Raw genomic sequence first — 6,208 nt, forward strand, 5'->3', positions numbered from 1 at the left:
TACTTAAAGTCAATGGATATATCAAATTAGATTAATTATGAGGAAAAAAGTTGATGGTCAATTTCGTATCATCCATAGACGAAAACTGTAAGTGAATTTATTTTATAAGGGAAAATCATTCACGTAATTTGACGAAATGATGATAAAAAGAAGTCTGGTTACATTCAATTCGCAATTTATAGATAGCGGGGGCAAACTTCACAACTGGGGCGATCGATCGATATAGGAATAGCTGACTAACTTTGTCTATATCTTTTGCAACATCTAATAACTTTATCGTTTTCTCTATTTGAGGAACAAAAAGAACCAAATCACACATGATTGCGGTGCAGTTAAGAAAAAAAGAATAAAACGGTAAACAAAATACGATTTTTTACTTTAAATATGTATTAAAAGTTCTTTTCCTAATTTTTAGTAGACCCAAAAATAGTCAGGGTTCCTCTTTCAATTCGGTTCAATATTTGATGAAATAAGACGTAGATATAAATTGTAAAGGTCGTTACAAATCCCTTCATTCCTTGCGGTGAGGTAGGTTTTATAGTTGGTTGGATTTACGAGGCGGGAACGACAGCGGTAGATGACATTTTTTCAGATGTTATAAAGGTTAAGTTAAATATAGATCACATTATATTAAAATCTAAAGATTAGCTTTAAATTGAAAGCACGATTTATCACATAACTTGCTTACATAAACAATCGCTGTCGCCGGTGACTCCGTTCGTGCGATATAAAAAAGTGCGAAATAAAAAGTGCAAAAGAAGAAGAAGAAGAAGAAGAAAGAACAAAAACAACAACCACCACCTCCTAGCCTTTGTGTTCTTCCTGACTACGTTCTACATTTTTTTTTTCATTTCATTGAGATCCATGAAGCAGTATTGGAGATACCTTCAAACAAAGTTCCATCCATCTATCCATCCATGTTAAAAAATCTATTCAAAAAATGAAAATGACTATGAAACTAATAGCCAATATTAAATGGAATGCCATTGCATTCCAATGAATAATATCGTATTTTCGCGCAATTTTCATTTTGCATAAGCCGCATATCGCAAACGAACATATTTCACGAGCTATTTTCCCGGCAGTGGATTTAAAACTCAATTTATTGGTATGAAATTAACGATAACGATAATAGAATAATATTCTGTATTTTGTCAACACATATGAAAACACAGTTACTTTGAGTATATCCATGTATGGGTATGGATATCACAACAACAATTAACAATGCCCGGAACGTTACCCGTACTCATGTAGACATAGATTATGGACTTTCATTTGCCACGGTCCTGACACCCGTCTCTCGCATCTTTGTTTTGAGACGTTTCTAAATGTCCGTAATTAATTACTTTGCAATTAGGGCATATTCTATCCCATCTAAATAATCCAATGAGAGTTATTTTCATATTGCTTTTTGTATAAATTTATCTGCCTATAACTGCATTTTATTTTGCGACCTAGTTAATATAAAAAAAGTCTACGCTTACATTCTTTGAAATCAGTTCACGGCCTCATGTTATCCTTTTTATAAAAGCCTCTAGATGGAACGTAATCGAATGTAAAAACTCAATTCACGTGAAAAGGGTCAAATAATATTTTATATAAAAGTAACTAGTAAGATTACTTTTGGACTGAGAAGTAAGCAACGATCATTTTGGCTGCTTTTTAACGAAAAAAAGTTTTTGGAAAAAAAATTACGAAAAGTGGGACTTTGGTTATGGCTATATGACGTTCTCTGTTATTATTCCATCTTTATTTAAAAATCGCTCTATCTTTTAAATTGGACATAAAATTACTGTAAAATAATGTCCGTCAGCTGCGATTTATGACTGCAATTTGCGAATATAGCATGATAGATGGGATCTATGCGCGTCATATATCACAATTTTACTTAGGTAGATTACAAACGGGTAGGATTTGTGATTTGCCAGTGACATATCCATCATATTTACGGAGTTGCCATGCTACAATGTACCAATTACTAGTGAGTTCCGAAATTAAAAAAAAAGTAACACATAAAAGAAATACAGAAGAATTGAACCTTTTTATTTTTAAATCGGCTTAAAGTCAACAAATACTTTCTCTCTATAAATGTAGAAGACTTGTTCAATGTAGTTTAAAGTAGTATAAATCGTGGCTTTTAGATAAAGCAAGCGTCATCTGAATGCATTTTAATAAGGGCCGCACTTCGCGGAAATTGAAACCGTTTCGATACGATATGAGAATTGACAGCACATGCATTATTCTGTATCGTCGAGTGCTCGCTGCGATCACGTTCATTGTATTAATGTCAGAGGATTTATTGTACGTATTTGACAATATCTGCGAGAATACGCTGCTCTTTTTGATGATAGTACCATTTTATTTGTTTAAAATATATTTAATGAGACTATAAAAAGTTAGTAGAGGAATAAATAATTCTTAGTATGTTCAAACGGTCGTCTTTTTGCATCACACATTTTGGCGTCTGTCTTTCGGTTTAAGTATGACGTTGGTGTCTAGAATATGGTGAATAAGCATTCTCTAAGCTAGAGCGTATCATTTTTCTTTTAATTCACCATTTAATATAAGATCTCAGTTGTTAAGTCTTTGTTTATTCATCGTCAAAAAATCGTGGATTACAGGTATTATATTGTAAATAGTTGCCTTTGAATATGATTAAAAAAGTATAAAGGAACAAGTTAAAATAGAGCTGAAATAACCCAAACGTGTCTCGTAGAATTTAATATGCACAGTCTAGCGAGCGCAGGTGCGGTTTATTATAATTTAAAATAACTTTCCAAGAAATATGCCCAAGTATTAATTTAACTTATGAATTAAATTCAAATAAAGAAGATAATGTAACTATTAACTTTTATATGAACTCTTGAAACTGATATTAAAGGATTTAAACGACATGAATGATAAATGGTTGCTGATGTCTGTAATTTCCGATGGAAATTTCGGAAAATTAAGGAAACCATATTTGAAATAATCCAACGTCATATCTGCTGTTACAGCAATATATCTGGTCTTTTTGCAAATTTAAAAATTACGAAGTTTACAAGTCAAAAGCTTTGAAGATTTTATACATTCTTTTGACTAGCTTTGTACCGAGACATATGCTATGAATTTATTTAAAACTCATGCATACAAACTCGGTACTCTTCGTAACTTTGAAAGTTATACAGCGTATGTTTTCTTTGTAGCAAATATATGTATGCTAGTACAGGTTAATTTTTATATAGAAAATACGTAAAATACATATTTTATGCCGGCGTCTAATTCCAAGCGACTTTATCATGCTAAAATATTTTTGAAGACAGAGTGACATTCAGTTTTATAATTAAATGGTTAATTTTATATTCATAATCTTACTATTATATATTACTTTTGCTAATATAAAAGCTAAAGTTTAGTTGGATGAATAGAATTTGTTTGAAAGTATCTTCGGAACAGCTCAAGGGATATTGATGAAATTTAGCATAGATGTAGAACATAGTCGGAAGAACATAGGCTGCTAATTAAGTTTTTTTTTAAATTCCGCTCAGACAGAATCGCGGGCGATAACTAGTTTAAAAATAAATTAAGTTTACTAATGCTGTGGTAGAAATATGTATATAATAATCATATAATAATAGTTAATTCGTTACCTTTTTTCATATGTATCCTTAAGATTCATTCATGTTGCAGATGTTATCACAATTGCATTTACAATGTTATTGCAATTATAATAAAGTTCAAAGTTTAATAAATCATGGATTATAAAAAATGTCTCGAGAACTAATAAATGGTAACAAATGTTGAACGGGGACAGTGTAACTGGGGCAATCGATTGAGGGTGGAATTAGAACTACAAGTTTCTCGCTACCTGCGCCATTACATATCGGATAATAGTTGTTATTGATTTATGTGAAACTTTATTAAAATTAGCTCAACGGATTCATTATTTAATTGCTGATATTTGTCGCGTCATGAAAGTTTAAGAATAAAGCAGTCTTAAATAAACGTAGACTAAACTATGTCAAGATAGAAAGAAAGAAATTAATTTATTCAAAAGAAAAGGTTTTCATTCGACATGTGCTGCGATGGATATCACAGCGCCGTTTTTCATTGAATCCTTAAATATGAGAAAAATGATGTATAGCCTTGAATCAAAATGGAGTAGGGAACAATCTTCGCTGTTTCTGCTAACTATAATGCTTCGAGAAGTCAACAGCGGCTGTTTGCAGCGGTTGGCTACCGCCGTGCTTGTGTTTGACGTGGGCAGTAGTTTGTTGTAGCCGTTTTAAAAAAATCACAGCGGCTTTTTCAAGTTGCCCAAGTCCGTATATGTTAATCCCTAATCAATCCAAACTATGTAGTCATACTAAAAGCGACGATCTACGTCGTTGTGAGTTTTCACTTATGAATTAATTACAATTAAGCCATTTAGCAAAAAGGGTATGCGGCAAAAGATAATCCCAAAGCTTTAATTATTCAAAAGCACTTTCAACTCGCTCGTGGCAATTTATCTGATGAGGACCTTGTTGCCCTCTGATTGTTATTTCAATATCTAAAAAATACGTATGAAGATCGATTTTTTTTTCCAATCATTATTGTCAACAAAATTACATCGATCAAGCCATCTTAAAAATCAAAACTATTTTTTTATTTTATATTATATCTCGTATTCATTTATTTATCATATTTTTAATATAGTACATTTCATATCCAAAAAAAATATATATATACAAAACATTGTATTTAAAATAGAACACCACCGGCTGCGGAATCCCATGACTCAAACAACCAGTGGTCAGGGCTGCAGAGACAGGAACCTTCTCACGATGCGCGCGGTTTCGCGATATTATATTATTATTATACTAGTTTTGGCCACTACCAAAAAAAATGTCGGTCACGCGTACGTGTACTTACCTCTGTGACATTGCATTGAAGTCGCAAGGCTACTAAAATGGTTAGGTTTTGAAGATTTACGTTTCTACAGTATCTAGTCTTTGTTAATGCAGCTAATATATGTATCTGTAGCCCCATTTGGCTAAACCTCGGGCATATAATCCGATTAAAATTGTTATTCGCATTGCACTATTCTACGACTGAACTTTATTGGAGCTAATTTGGATGATTAAAACTCGCATAAAGAACAGAAAAAGGCGAGAGAAAAATAATTGTAAAAAATCAAATCTTTCACAGCTTTTAGCAAAAATAAACTTGGCATAAAATAGACTTTGAACATAATCGATAGATCGACTATTATTAGATGTTTGTATTTAGTAATTTAATGGCTCGCATTGTAGCTGTCAAACCCTATTACTGAGGCCGGCTCACGTCTGATATCCATACGGAGATTAATTAAAAGCAAACACGCTCTAAACAAGTACGCCTTGATTGGCTTGTTTGTTTATTATTAAATATTTACTTTGAATTGTTTTAAGTTTCATTAGACTAATTTAAAGTTTAGCTAGTTGTAATCTTACTAATATTATAAATGCGAATGTTTAGATGGATAGATAATTGGATGGCGAAACGGATCTCGATGAAATTTGGCATACATATATAACATAGTCTGGAAAAACACATAGGCTACTAGTTAAGTTTTTTTTTAATTACGCGTGACGGAGTCGCATGCAACAGCTAATGTTATCATAAAATTGGTTTTCTATTGATTTATATCAATGTTATTGGGAGAAACAGTCTAACAGAGGAAGAGCCCGCTTTAACATGTTCGCGCGAATTGGCCCTTCTCGCCCGGTGAAATACCACGACCACACAGAAGACAGGCGTGAAGTGGAAGCTATTCCGCGTTTCGTCTGATGAGTGTGCGTCCCGGAGGCCAAATTTAGTCCTCTTTCCCTTACCACCCTTTTTCTTACAGGGAAAGGATGGGAAGTGGAAGTGGACTTTCCGGATAAGAGGGATGCATGGAAAGGGAAAATATTTCTTTCTGTGCATCCTCTCCTCCGTCGATCAAAAGTAGGCAACGCATATGCAATTGCGTATGTCTATGGGCAACGGTCACTTCGCTATATCAGGTGGCCGCTCGCTCGTTTGCCACCTTATGATATGAAAAAAGAAAAAGTACGAAATATACCGAAGTCTGGTTTATATTGAATTTGGATGATAAGTAACGTCTTCAGATTCTTAGCGAAGTATTTTGAGTATAGTCTTTCAAATAAGTCATGGTGTGCAGAATTTAATAAATGTGTAACCGTCTACCGAGGCTGGGTAA

Source organism: Papilio xuthus, unplaced genomic scaffold (assembly GCF_000836235.2).
Source record: "Papilio xuthus unplaced genomic scaffold, Pxut_1.1 DF827777.1, whole genome shotgun sequence".
Taxonomy (NCBI): Eukaryota; Metazoa; Arthropoda; class Insecta; order Lepidoptera; family Papilionidae; genus Papilio; species Papilio xuthus.